The 15,222-nt window shown below is 50.8% G+C and overlaps 2 pseudogenes; both read left to right on the forward strand.

Annotated features, from left to right (window-relative positions):
* The first annotated feature begins 6,512 nt into the window (after nt 1-6,512).
* LOC148141102 (18S ribosomal RNA) lies at nt 6,513-8,106 on the forward strand (annotated as a pseudogene).
* A 1,215-nt stretch (nt 8,107-9,321) lies between these two features.
* Nucleotides 9,322-15,222, forward strand: part of LOC148141103 (28S ribosomal RNA) — an 8,368-nt pseudogene continuing 2,467 nt past the window's right edge.

The following is a 15,222-nucleotide window of genomic DNA, read 5'->3' on the forward strand; positions in this document are numbered from 1 at the left end:
TCATGCATTTTCAACGGTGGGATGTGGTCCAAACGGGATTGGGAGTATTAGTGACTGCTCATACCGACTTTGAGACTTCTAAGCTGGGTAGCTCAGGCATATTTGATCCGACCGTTCTGCCGATCATCTCGCCTTCTAGGGCGGACCCTCACCCGTGTTCAGGCCGAAATTCACGCATTTTTAACGGTGGAAAGTGGTACACATACGGATGGGAGTGAATGTGAGTGCTCATACCGACTTTGACACTTCCAAGCCGTGTCGCTCAGCCGGATTTGATCCGGCTGTTTTGCCGATGGTCTCGACCTTCGACGCTGGAACCTCTTCCGTGTTCAGTCCGAATTTAGTGCATTTTCAACTGTGGCAAGAGGTTCTAACTGGGAAGGGATTGAAAGTGACTGCTCATACCAACTTTGAGATTTCGGGGCTGGGTGGCTCAGCTGCATTTGACCCGGCGGTTCTGCCGACGGTCTCGCCTTCGAGGGGGTCTGGCCCCCGTGTTCAGGCTGATTTTTATCCATTTTCCACTGGGGGAAGTGTTCCAAATGCGGATGGGGGTTAATGTGAGTGCTCATATCGACTTTGACACTTCCAAGCCGGACATCTCAGCCGGATTTGACCCGGGGGTTCTGCCGATGGTCTTGCCTTCGAGGGGGTCTGGTCCCCGTGTTCAGGCCGGATTTCATGCATTTTTAACGGTGGGAAGTGGTCCAAACGGGGATGGGAGTGAATGTGACTGCTCAAACCGCCTTTGTGAATTCGGGGCCGGCTAGCTCAGTCGTATTTAGCCCGGGGGTTCTGCCGATGGTCTTGCCTTCTAGGGGTGGCCTTCCCCCGTGTTCAGGCCGACTTTCGTGCATTTTCAACGGTGGGAAGTGGTCCAAATGGGGATAGGAGTGAATGTGACTTCTCAAACCGACTTTGAGACGTCGGGCACGCTCGCACAGCGGGATTTGCTCCAGCGGATCTGCCGACAGTCTTGACTTCGAGGGCTGGTCCTCCCCCATGTTCAGGCCGAATTTCGTGCAATTTCAATGTTGGGAAGTCGTCCAAACGGGTATGGGAGTGAATGTGACTGGTCATACCGACTTTGAGACTTCGGGGCCGGCTAGCTCAGTCGTATTTGACCCGTCGGTTCTGCCAACAGTCTCGCCTTCGAGGGCGGACCCTCCCCCATGTTCAAGCCGAATGTCATGCATTTTCAACAGTGGGAAGTTGTCCAAACGGTGATGGGAGTGAATGTGACTGCTCATACCGACTTTGAGACTTCTAAGCCTTGTAGCTCAGCCGGATTTGACACGGCTCCTCTGCCGACCGTCTCGCCTTCGAGCGCTGACCCTCCCCCGTGTCTAGGCCGAATTTCATGCATTTTTAACGCTGGGAAGTGGCTGCTCATACCGACATTGAGACTTCGGGGATGGCAAGCTCAGTCGGATTTGACCCGGCGATTCTGCCGATGGTCTTGCCTTCGGGGGGGGAATGTCCCCCATATTCAGGCAGAGTTTTATCCATTTTCCAGAGTGGGAAGTGGTCCAAACTGGGAAAGAGTGAATATGACTGCTCATACCGACTTCAACACTTCTAATCCGGGTAGCTCAGCCAGATTTTTCCGACAGTTCTACCGACAGTCTCGAGTTCGAGGGCGGACCCTCCCTATGTTCAGGCCAAATATCGTGCATTTTCAACGGTGGGAAGTGATCCAAACGGTAATGGGAGTGAATGTGACTGCTCATACTGACTTTGAGACTTCTAAGCCGTGTAGCTCAGCCGGATTTGATCCGGCTCCTCTGCCGACCATCTCGCCTTCGAGGACGGACCATCCCCCGTGTCCAGGCCGAATTTCATGCATTTTTAACGGTGGAGAGTGGTCCAAATACGGATGGGAGTGAATGTGACTGCTCATACCGATTTTGACATTTCCAAGCCGGCTAGCTCACACGGATTTGACCCGGAGGTTCTGCCGGCGGTCTCGCCTTCGAGGGCGGACCCTCCCCCGTGTTCAGGCAGAATTTCGTGTATTTCCAACTGTGGAAAGTCTTCCAAACGTGGATGGGAGTGAAAGTGACTGCTCATACCGACGTTGACACTTAAAAGCCCGCTAACTCTGCCCGATTTGACCCGGCGGTTCTGCGGGTGGTCTCGCTTTCGAGGATGGACCCTCCCCCATGTTCAGGCCGAATTTCATGCATTTTCAACAGTAGGAAGTGGTCCAAACCGGGATGGAAGTGAAAGCGACTGCTCATAAAGACTTTGACACTTCCAAGCCAGCTAGCTCAGCAGATTGACCCGGCGGTTCTGCCCACGGTCTTACCTTCGAGCACGGACTGGCCACCGGGATCATGCCGAATTTCATGCATTTTTAATGGTGGGAAATGGTCCAAACAGGGATGGGAGTGAATTTGAATGTAACTGCTCATACCAACTTTGACACTTCTGAGTTAGGTTGCTCAGCTGGATTTGACCCGACAGTTCTGCCGACAGTCTCGCCCTCGAGGGCGGACCCTCTCCCGTGTTCTGGCCGAATATTATGCATTTTCAATGGTGGGAATTGGTCCCAATGGTGATGGGAGTGAATGTGACTGCTCATACCGACATTGACAATTCCAAGGCGGGTAGCTCAACCCGATTTGACCCGGCGGTTCTAAGGGTGGTCGCGCTTTAGAGGGCGGACCTTCCTCCGTGTTCAGGCCGATTTTTATCCATTTTCCGTGGTGGGAAGGGCTTCAAATTGGAATGGGGGTGAATGTGACTGCTCATACCGACTTTGAGATTCTAAATCGTGTTCCTGAGGAGCATTCGACCTGGCGGTTCTGCCGATAGTCTCGCCTTCGGGGGGGACCCTCCCCCATAGTCAGGCCGTATTTCGTACATTTTGAACGGTGGGAAATGGGCCAAATGGGGATGGGAGTGAATGTGACTGCTCATATCGACTTTGAGATTTCTTATCCAGGTAACTCAGCTGGATTTGATTCAGCGGTTTTGCCGACAGTCTCGCCTTCGAGGGCGGACGCTCCCCCATGTTCAGGAACATTTCGTGCATTTTCAAATGGTGGGAAGTGGTCCAAACGGTAATGGGAGTGAATGTGGCTGCACATACCGATTTTGACACTTCCAAGCCGGGTAGCTCAGCCGGTATGGATCCAGCGGTTCTGTCGGCGGTCTTGCCTTCGAGGGCGGACACTCCCCCGTGTTCAGGCGGAATTTCGTGCATTTCCAACTGTGGGAAGTGGTCCAAACGTGGATGGGAGTGAAAGTGACTGCTCATACCGACATTGAGACTTCGGGGACGGCAAGCTCAGTCAGATTTGACCCGGAGATTCTGCCAATGGTCTTGCTTTCGAGGTTGGACAGGCTCCCGTGTTCCGGCCGAATTTCATGCATGTTCCACAGTGTGAAGTGGTCCAAACTGTGATGGGAGTGAATGTGAATGCTGATAGTGACTTCGACACTTCTAAGCCGGGTAACTCAGCCGAATCTGACCCGGCTGTTCTCGGGATGGTCTTGACTTCGAGGGATGACCCTCCCCCATGTTCAGGCCGAATTTCGTACATTTTGCACGGTGGCAAGTGGTCGAAACGGGGATGGGAGTGAATGTGACTGGTCATACCGACTCTGAGACTTCTAAGCCGGCTAGCTCAGCCGGATTTGACCCGGAGATTCTGCCGAAGGTCTGGCCTTGGTGGGCGGACCCTCCCCCGTGTTCAGGCGGAATTTCGTGCATTTCCAACTGCGGCAAGTGGTCCAAACGGTGATGGGAGTGAAAGTGACTTTGACACTTACAAGCCCGCTAACTCTGCCGGTTTTGACCCGGCGGTTTTGCCGATGGTCTTGCCTTCGAGGGCGGACTGGCCTCCTTGTTCAGGCAGAATTTCATGCATTTCCCAATGTGGGAGGTGGTCCAAATGGGGATGGGAGTGAATGTGACTGCTCATACCGACTTCGACAATTCTAAGCCAGGTCGCTCAGCCGGATTTGACCCGGCGGTTCTGTGGATGGTCTCGCTTTAGAGGACGGACTGTCCCCAGTATTCAGGCCGAATTTCATGCATTTTTTAACGGTGGGAAGTGGTCCAAACGGGGATGGGAGTGAATGTGACTGCTCATACTGGCTTCGACACTTCTGAGCTAGGTTGCTCAGCCGGATTTGACCCGGCGGTTCTGCGGATGATCTCGCCTTCCAGGGCGGACTGTCCCCCGTGGTCAGGCCGACTTTCATGCATTTCTAATGGTGGGAAGTGGTCCAAACGGGGATACGAGTGAATGTGACTGCTCATACCGACATTGACAATTCCAAGGCGGGTAGCTCAGCCGGATTTGATCCAGCCGATGGTCTCGTCTAGGAGTTCTGCCGATGGTCTCGTCTACGAATGCGGACTGGCCTCCGTGCTCAGGCCGAATTTCATGCATTTGTAACGGTGGGAATTGGTCCAAACGGGGATGGGAGTGAATGTGACTGCTCATACCGACTTTGAGACTTCGGGGCCATCTAGCTCAGCCGGATTTAAACCGGCGGTTCTGCCGACGGTCCTGCCTTCGAGGGAGGACCCTCCCCCATGTTCAGGCCAAATTTCGTGCATTTCCAACTGAGAAAATGGTCCAAACGGGGATGGGAGTGAAAGTGACTGCTCATTCCGACATTGAGACTTCGAGGCCGGGAAGCTCAGCCAGATGTGACCCGGCTGCTCTGCCGACAGTCTCGCCTTCGAGGGCCGACCCGCCCTCCCCACCCCACCCCGTGTTCAGGCCGAAGTTCGTGCATTTTTAACGGTGGAAAGTAGTCCAAATGGGGATGGGAGTGAATGTGACTGCTCATACCGGCTTTGAGACTTCGGGGCCGGCTAGCTCAGCCGGATTTGACCCGGCGGTTAGGACGACGGTCTTGCATTCGAGGGCGAACCCTCTCCCGTGTTCAGGCCGAATTTCATGCATTTCCCACAGTGGGAATTGGTCTCGTTCATAACGGGGACAAGTGTCTGAAGAGTTGAAGTGAGTAACCAGCACAGTTAAGGAAAGGGTTCGACAGTTGTCAGCAGTGTGAAATAAGTTACCAGGAAAGCTTCGAAAGGTTGTCTGAGAGTCCCAAACTAGTGAACTGTAAAACTTAGGTAAATGCCCGAAAACGTTTTAACGTGTGAAATCTATAACCAGAAAAACATAGGAAAGTGCCTGAAAGTCCGAAATGTATAACCTTAAAAACTGAGGGAAATACTCGAAAATGTTTAAAAGTGTGAAACCCGTAACCAGAAAACATTGGAAAGTGCCTGAAAGTCCCAAATGAGTAACCAGAAAAACTTAGAAAAATGTTTGAAAAGAAGAAATCAGTAACCAGAAACACTTAGAAAAATGTTTGAAAAGGAGAAATGAGTAACCAAAAATACTTAGAAAATTGTCCGAAAAGAAGAAATGAGTAACCAGAAAAACTTAGAAAAATGTTTGAAAAGAAGAAATCAGTCACTGGAAAAACTTAGAAAATTGTTTGAAAAGGAGAAATGAGTAACCAGAAAAACTTAGAAAAATGTCCAAAAAGAAGAAATCAGTAACCATAAAAACTTAGATAAATGTTTGATAATGAGAAATCACTAACCAGAAAAACTTAGTAAAATATCCAAAAAGAAGAAATCAGTAACCAGAAAAACTTAGAAAAAAAGACTTAGAAAAATTTTCAGCAAAGTGTGAAAAATATTCTAAGTGTCAGCGGAGGAAAATGCCGAAGCATCGGGAAAGATTCAAAAACTCAGGCCGAACATGTGTTCCAAAGTGCCCGAGGAACTGGGTGAACTGAGACCGACTCTTGGCCAGCTGTCATTTTGTGTCTCCAGCCCGAAAACTTGTCTGTCGCGGAAGTCCGGACCCGGAAAAATCCAAACGGTTTTGCGGGGATCGAGTTCCAGAGCGATGCAGTCAAATTTGAAATTCAAACCCATTCAGTGCCACTTGCATTTATTCCACCATGAGGTTGGTGGGGTACGCGGAGATTTCTGGGAACACGATTTTTAGAACAAAATGGCAGCACGGGACCACTTTGAAAGGCATCCGAGAAACGGTTCCACGGGCACTTTAATGACAGGTATGAGTGCATGCCGGAGAGCTCTTGGAAATCTAATATTTGACACATTGTCAATTTTTGGCAGACTTGCCAAACTCTTTCTGTCTGTTCGAAGAGTCGGTCAGAGACCTGTGCGGCGGTCTCTTGACACTATAGGAGGGGGGGGCAAACCCTACGTTGACTCTGGCCATCCCTCCACAGGCGCTTGTGTCGAAAATGAAGGTGAGAGATGCAAGTGGCCTGGTTCCCTTGGGTGTTGCCAGGAAGGATGCGGGCTGACGCTTGCCTGAGCACTCCCTAAATTTTGAGGGCAGGCCTCACGCGCCGCACGACCGGCTCTATTGTGAATAGGCTGGTCCTCCCCTGCCACCCGGCAAGTGCGATGGCTCTGCCGCCCTGCGGTGCTCGTCACCCAGGTTTCCAACCCGGACCTGCGAGCGTGGTGCGAGGGGCGACCTCGCTGCGGTCCACACCTCGATCAATCTGGTGCGGATCGTCTGGTGTGGGAGGCCCCTTGGCGGTGCGGCTTTCCTGTTAAGGGGCTGGTTCTCTAGGCCGAGTGGTTCTTCCCCGTTGCTCCCAGGTGCGTCCACCATGAAAAGTCAGGATACCACGGCAGGGTCGGGAGAGTTGGCACCCCTCTGCCTGTCCCATCCCCTGCCTCTCGGCGCTCCCTTGATGCTCTTAGCTGAGTGTCCTGGGGATCCGAAGCGTTTACTTTGAAAAAATTAGAGTGTTCAAAGCAGGCTGGTCGCCAGAATAGTCCAGCTAGGAATAATGGAATAGGACCCCAGTTCTATTCTTTTGGTTTTCGGAACTGGGGCCATGATTAAGAGGGACGGCCGGGGGCATTCGTATTGTGCCGCTAGAGCTGAAATTTTTGGACCAGCGCAAGACGAACAAAAGTTAAAGCATTTGCCAAGAATGTTTTCATTAATCAAGAACGAAAGTCGGAGGTTCAAAGATGATCAGATACCGTTATAGTTCCGACCATAAACGATGCCGACTAGTGATCCGGCAGCGTTATTCCCATGACCCGCCGAGCAGCTTCCAGGAAACCAAAGTCTTTGGGTTCCGGGGGGGAGTATCTTGCAAAGCTGAAACTTAAAGGAATTGACGGAAGGTCACCACCAGGAGTGGAGACTGCGGCTTAATTTGACTCAACATGGGAAACCTCACCCGGCCCAGACACGGAAAGGATTGACAGATTTTAGATTAGATTAGATTACATTACAGTGTGGAAACAGGCCCTTGGCCCAACAAGTCCACACCGACCCACAACCCACCCATACCCCTACATTTACCCCTTACCTAACACTACGGGCAATTTCGCATGGCCAATTCACCTGACTGCACATCTTTGGACTGTGGGAGGAAACCGGAGCACCCGGAGGAAACCCACGCAGACACGGGGAGAATGTGCAAACTCTGCACAGTCAGTTGCCTGAGGCGGGAATTGAACCCAGGTCTCTGGCACTGTGAGGCAGCAGTGCTAACCACTGTGCCACCGTGATGCCCATATCTGTGGGTGGTGGTGCATGGCCGTTCTTAGTTGGTGGAGCGATTTGTCTGGTTAATTCCAATAACGAACGAGACTCCCACATGCTAAATAGTTACGCAACCCTGAGTGGTCCGCGTCCAACTTCTTAGAGGGACAAGTGGCGTACAGCCAGACGAGATTGAGCAATAAAAGGTCTGTGATGTCCTTAGATGTCCGGGGCTGCACGCGCGCTACACTGAATGGATCAGCGTGTGTCTACCCTACGCCGCCAGGTGTGGGTAACCCATTGAACCCAATTCATGATGGGGATTGGGAATTGCAATTATTTCCCATTAACGAGGAATTCCCAGTAAGTGTGTGTCATTAGCTCACGTTGATTAAGTCCCTGCACTTTGTACACACTGCCCATCGCTACTACCAATTGGATGGTTTAGTGAGGTCCTCGGATCGGCCCCGCCGGTGTCGGACAAGGCCCTGGTGGAGCGCCGAGAAGACGATCAAATTTGACTATCTAGTGGAAGTAAAAGTCGTAACAAGCTTTCCGTAGGTTAACCTGCGGAAGGATCATTATTGGCAGAGGGTACGCCCATTTCGGGTTCACCTCATCTCACGGGGGTGGTTTCGGGCCAGCAGGAGAGCTCGTCAGGGTAGCAGGCCCTGCAGCCGTGGTCACCGCCAAACCCATCCCCAACTGTTGGGCGCCTACCTGCGCGGGCAGGAGGACGCTTTCCGATTGCAAATCTCCGTTTGCCGTGTCCACCCCGAACACACGTGGGCGGGCGGGTTCGCATTGCCCTTCGTCACAAGGGCCGAAACCCGTTCCAGACCGCATCTAGGAGCTGCAGGCCGCCAACCGCTGCAGCCGCCCGTCTCGTGGTTCGTCCTTGGCCTTAAGTGGCCGGTGAGGCGTCCGATCCTGTCTCCCCTGCTGGTGCCGAGTGCCTGGCCGAGGGTGGAGGTTTTCGTTGTACGCTGTGGATCGCTGGCTTTTGGCTCTCCCGTTCAGTCCGCACGTTTCTGCTTGGTCCTGCCACCGGTCTCGGGAGGCACGGACGGGTTGGCAGGCATGGTGTGTGCTCCGTCACCGTGCAGGCAATCTTATCACGCCACCGGCCAACCCCTGCATGGTCCTCCTCGCCATCAGGAGGACAGCGGAACATCGGGCTGCCGGGTGCCAAGTCGCCAGAAGGCCACCGCTGTGTCTTCCGTACCCTGTCACCATCGGCATGCCTTCCTCAACTCGTCCAACTCGGGCCGTTGGGTACAGGAGCGGCGTCGCCCGCCGGCCCCACTGAAGGCCGATCGATGTGCGTGCCCGTGCCTGTGCGACCGTTCACCACTTGTGTCTCAGCACTTCTCTCTCCCTCTCTCTGACCGTCGGCAGTCTCTGTCAGCTGGCAGCTCGTGTGTCCTGGGTGGCAAGTCGTCACCGCCGTGCCGGGGCCTCTGGCAAGGAAGGAATTGGGTTGAACCTTCTGCTCATGTAAGCTGCCAGCACTTCCGTGATTCGTCTCCCGCCGTGGATGGGGGAGGGTCTCCGGTCCCGTGAATTTGTTGCGAGCACGTCCCCGTGCGTCGGCGGCGGCGTTGGAGGCGGCAGGGGCGGCCACTCGTCGACACCATCGCTGGCAAGGATTGTGAGCGACGTGCGGGTGGCTGGCTCTCTGACTGTCGCGGCGTCGGCCGACACACCCCCCGCGGTGAGACGTTGCCAGCCCACTAAGAGCTGGGGGCGTGCACGCTGGTGGTGCGGCCTGGCCATCCTCTGACTCTGGGTACAACCTCAGATCAGACGTGACAACCCGCTGAATTTAAGCATAGTACTAAGCGGTGGAAAAGAAGCTAACCAGGATTCCCTTAGTAACTGCGAGTGAAGAGGGAAGAACCCAGCGCCGAATCCCCGCTCGCCTGACGGGCGAGGGAAATGTGGCGTATAGAAGCACTTTCTCTGACGTTGCCCAGACGCCTAAGTCCTCCTGATCGAGGCCTAGCCTGAGGACAGTGTGAAGCCAGTGGCGGTGCAAAGCTCGTGAGATTGAGTCTTCTTGGAGTCGGGTTGCTTGTGAATGCAGCCCAAAGTGGGTGGTAAACTCCATCTAAGGCTAAATAATGGCACGAGACCGATAATCAACAAGTACCGTAAGGGAAAGTTGAAAAGAACTTTGGAGAGAGAGGGCGTGAAACCGTTAAGAGGTAAACGGGTGTGGTCCACGCAGTCTGCCCGGAGGATTCAACTCGGCGGCTCCAGTCGGTCACGTTGGGTTCTGGCGGATGTCCTCTGCTGGGACCGCTCACCGCGCGGGCACAGCTGTTGCCGGGCGCATTTCCTCCGCTGGTGGAGCGCCGCGACCGGCTTCGGGTCGGCTGGGAATGCTGGTGGCTTTGGAAGGTGGCTCGCCGCTCCGTGCAGTGAGTGTTATAGCCCCCCAGCAATATCCTTCGCCGTACCCCTGAAAGTGACCACTGCCGCGCCCTCCCGCCACGGCCCTCCCGCCCCCATCAGGTGTGCGTGGAACCGCATGTGGCGAGCGGGCTCGCCGTGCTCCCGGTGGGTCTGTCGACCGGGGTGTACTGTCCTCAGTGCGCCCCAACCGCATCCTTCCACCGAGTCAGGTTGAGCTACACCGAGCTGGCACCAGAGGTCTGCGGCAATGTCGGTAACCCACCCGACCCGTCTTAAAACACGGACCAAGGAGTCTAATACGTCTAAATGGGTGTGGTCCATTTATGGGCCATTTTTGAAACTCCATGGCTAAATGAAGGTGCAGGTCGGCGAGGGTCGGCCGAGGTGGGATCCCGCCGCCCCGTGGGATCTCTATGTCTCACCCGCACCGTTGGGGAGGTAAGCATGAGCGTACGTGCTAGGACCCGAAAGATGGTGAACTATGCCTCGGCAGGACGAAGCCAGAGGAAACTCTGGTGGAGGTCCATAGCGGTCCTGACGTGCAAGTCGGTCGTCCGACCTTGGTATAGGAGCGAAAGATTAATCGAACCATCTAGTAGATGGTTCCCTCCGAAGTTTCCCTCAGGATAGCTGGTGCCTCTTCCACACGCAGTTTTACCCGGCTTTGGGGCCGAAATGATCTCAACCTATTCTCAAACTTTAAATGGTTGAGAAGCCTGACTTGCTGGCTTGGAGCTGGGTGTGGAATGCGAGTGCCCAGTGGGCCACTTTTGGTAAGCAGAACTGGCGCTGCGGGATGAACCAAACGCGAGGTTAAGGCGCCCGATGCCAACACTCATCAGACCCCACAAAAGGTGTTCGTTGATATAGACAGCAGGACGATGGCCATGGAAGTCGGAATCCGCTAAGGAGTATGTAACAACTCACCTGCTGAATCAACTATCCCTGAAAATGGATGGCGCTGGAGCGTCGGGCCCATACCCGGCCGTCGCTGGCAATGCAGAGCCCGCAGGGGCTAAGCCACGATGAGTAGGAGGGCCACTGTGATGAGAACTGAAGCCTAGGGCGTGAGCCCGGGTGGTGCCGCCGCAGGTGCAGATCTTGGTGGTAGTAGCAAATATTCAAATGAGAACTTTGAAGGCCGAAGTGGAGAAGGGTTCCATGTGAACAGCTGTTGAACATGGGTCAGTCGGTCCTAAGAGATAGGCGACTGCCGTTCTGAAGGGACGGGCGATGGCCTCCGTTGTCCTCAGCCGATCGAAAGGGAGTCGGGTTCAGATCCCCGACTCCGGAGTGGCGGAGATGGGCGCCTCACGACGTTCAGTGCAGTAACACATACGATCCCGGAGAAGCCGGCGGGAGCCCCGGGGAAAGTTCTCTTTTCTTTGTGAAGGGCAGGGCACCCTGGAACGTGTTCGACCCGAGAGAGGGGCCCGTGCCTTGGAAAGCGTCGCGGTTCCGGCGGCGTCCGGTGAGCTCTTGCTGGCCCTTGAAAATCCGGGGGAGATTGTGTAAATCTCGCGCCGGGCCATATCCATATCCGCAGCAGGTCTCCAAGGTGAACAGCCTCTGGCATGTTAGAACAATGTAGGTAAGGGAAGTCGGCAAGTCAGATCCATAACTTCGGGATAAGGATTGGCTCTAAAAGCTGGGTCGATCGGGCTGGGGTGCGAAGCGGGGCTGGGTACGTGCCACGGCTGGACGAGGCGCCGCCCCCTCACGGGGGCCAGTGCCAGGCCCTTCCTGTGGCTCGCCCCAGCTGTGGTGCCCATCGTCCTTCCATGGCAGGCGCGTGGCCTCGGTTGATGCCTAGCAGCTGACTTAGAACTGGTGCAGACCAGGGGAATCCGACTGTTTAAAACAAAGCATTGCCAAGGCCGCAGGTCAGTGTTGACGCGCTGTGACTTCTGCCCAGTGCTCTGAATGTCAAAGTGAAGACATTCAATGAAGCGCGGGTAAACGGCGGGAGCAACTCTTGGGGGGATGTGACTACAGTGTTTTTAAGGTTGTTGCTCTCTGACCGGTACCTTTGTGATCGTTTGCACGTATTTTTACCGATTAGAAAGTAAGGTCGAACCTCCACGTGGTTCCCCCTGGTAACGGCCTGTATGAGGAAGCTCTTGATGGAAGGCGATTTTAAATGGTTTTGTGCTTGTTTTAGTCTGGTCTTATCAATGTTCTTACCATCGATTTTATCTTTGGTTTTAACTTGATTTTACCAGTGCTATACGCCACTGGCTGTTTTTATTGTTTTCTCACGTCGCTTGAGCATTACTCGGACCAGGCCAGCAAATACCACCTTCACAAAAGATATGAGACGGCTGGTGAGCGTTCGGTCTGGTTGAAAACAAATTTGGCAGAGGCGATTATGGCCGATTCCAAAGTATTCGGATGGGTGGGAGACTGGGAGAATAACTGCCCCGCACGGTTGCTATTGGCGGCTCCATGCGCTAAATGTGTGAGCCAAAAATGGACTGGGCAATCTGTCTCGACTCAGACTCAGACGGAAGGGACTTTCAGAATTATTCCGGCAAGGCTGTCCTCGGGCAGGCACGAGATAGCTGTTAACATTGTCCAGAATAATCAAGGCATAATTCGAAGGGAAGAGCTTGTAGAGAGGGCCCCTCTACAGCCAAGTCCAGTTAACAGCCGGACAATTTTTAATTTGAATTTTAAGGGGCCTTATGTTTTTAGTCGATGTGGAGACTTAGAGAGTAACGAAGAGAGGTATGAAGGAAGAATTATTCGCCTGGTAATTAAAGAAACAGATAAATTAGAATTAATAATTAAATATCCTATAAAAGACTTTCAATGTAATTATTGCAATAATATCTATAATACCACAGGAATGTTTTGGAAACACTTAAAAATATGCAAAGGAATCAAATCAGTGAGGATTAGGTGCTGTAAGTGCGAATGGGAAGGGAACTATCAGGCAGTAGCGTGCCACTATCCTAAGTGTGTGAAGAGTGATAAGGCTAGTAGTAGTAATAGTACAAATAATAATGAAGAAGGTGGATTGGAAAAATCATACCAGTGTGAAGGATACCCGTTAAAACTTAAATCAGCCAGACGGTTGGGGCAACACGAAAGGCATGCACACCCCATCTTGAGAAATGAGAAAAGAAAAGAAGGTAAGACAGAGAGTAATGGTAAGATAGACAATAGAGAGGGAAACAAGAGGGGAGTGTGGTCTAAGGAAGAAGTGGAAAAGTTGAAACAACTAGAATTAGAGTTTAGTGGCTGTAAAAACATCAATAAGATTATAGCAGAGAGAATCGGTTCCAAAACCGTGAAACAAATCTCCGATAAAAGGAGACTATTGAATAAAAAGAGTAAAATTATCGATAATGATAAGGGTATAGAGTCAGAAGTGATCCTTAATGTTAATGATAACAATGAAATGGAAGACAGCGACCTGGTGTTAGATAGGGTTGTGGAGGATGAAAGTTTGAATAAACAGAGGGACCAGGGGAACACTAATATTATGGAGTATCAAGATTATAAGGGTAGGTCGATAACAGAATTGATACAAATTATCGAAGACGACCTGGGTAAGAATAAAGTTGTTAGCAAGGAACACGAGAATATCATGGATATGATAATGGATAAACTAGGAAAGAAAAAGGATGATGGTTCTGGTAAGAAGATAACTCATACTAAAAGAGTAAGTTTTAAGCTAAGGGATAGCGGGCAAAGAAAGAAGAAGGAAGATAACAAAGTCAAGAAAAGGTATAGTAAAAAGAAAGGAATATTTAATGAAATGCAAGTTCTATACAAAATTAAGAGGCAGTATTTAGCAAGAACCCTAATTAAGAGTAAATGTCCCCTGAGCAAGGAAGAGTTGGAGAAGTATTTTAAACAGAGATTAACAAATGTGAATGGAAATAATAATTTAAGGGGTTTTGCTAAATATAAAAGTCAAGGTGAGGGATCCTTGGGTGGCATTCTGACTGGTCCTGTGACTGTGGAAGACGTGGATCTAGCCGTAAAGGCGATGGACGTGAAAACCACTGCAGGGCCGGATAGGGTAACGCTTAGGGAAATAGTCAAACTATTTAATAAGGATAACTCATTATTTCCGCGACTATTTACCATTTGGTTAAAAACTGGTAAAATTCCAGACCAGTTAAAAATAAGTAGAACGGTTCTGATCCCTAAGGTGAGCAAAGAAGAAGAGTTAAAAGACATAAATAATTGGAGGCCGATTACTATAGGGCCAATTATGCTCAGGATCTTGACAAAAATCATAGTGAATAGTAAAGCGATAAATCTGAATAAAAGGCAGAAAGGATTTACGACCGGCATAGCAGGATGTGAGGAGAACATAAAAATCCTGGAAAATATCATGAAAGGTGCGAAAAAGAACAAGAGAAATTTAGCAGTAGTTTTTGTTGATTTGGCAAAAGCTTCTGATACCGTCGACCATAAACTTATTATAACATCATTGAAAAGACTCCAACTCCCGTTAATTTTTATTAAACTGATTACAAATTTATACGAGAATAATTTTACTCATGTGGAAGGTTTTAAATGTAAAACCGGAAACATTGAAATTTTAAGAGGAGTAAAGCAAGGTGACGCATTGTCACCGATCCTTTTTTATATTGTAATGGACCCATTAATTAGTACTATTGAGGAGAAGCAGAAGGGAATATTTTTAGGATTAGACGGAAACAGCTTCCACTGCGCAACATTAGCGTTCGCAGACGATATTGCTTTAATTAGTCAGTCTTATGAGGGTATGGTGTACAATTTAAAATTGGTCGAAAGCTTTTGTAATAATACGAGAATGGAAGTGAACATAAAGAAAACTAAAGGATTTTATCTTACGTATAGAAATAAGTCATTTAACGATATAACAAATTGGAAGATGAATGATGGGATTATACAATTCATAGAACCGGGAAACACGGATAAATACTTGGGAGCCAAAATAGATCCATGGGTTGGAGTCAGTCAAGCGGACTGGGAGAGCCAATTGGATGTCTGGATAGGAAATTTAAAAGAGCACCTCTTAAACCAGTACAGAAAATAGAACTTTAAAAAACATATTTTATTCCTAGATTGTATTTTTATCTAATTTTGTCGGAAGCTTCTATAAATTATCTTAACAAATTAGACAATATTATTAAAAGCACGGAGAAAGAGATTTTACACCTTCCACAATCCATCACGGATGGAGTGCTTTATGCTAAAGCCCGTGTTGGAGGCTTGGCGTTAAATAGACTGTCAACGTTTATTCCAATTTCGATTGTGCGGAAATCTGACGACG

Source organism: Chiloscyllium plagiosum, unplaced genomic scaffold, assembly GCF_037043375.1.
Source record: "Chiloscyllium plagiosum isolate Xiang-an unplaced genomic scaffold, Cpla_swu_hap1 HiC_scaffold_35, whole genome shotgun sequence".
Classification (NCBI taxonomy): domain Eukaryota; kingdom Metazoa; phylum Chordata; class Chondrichthyes; order Orectolobiformes; family Hemiscylliidae; genus Chiloscyllium; species Chiloscyllium plagiosum.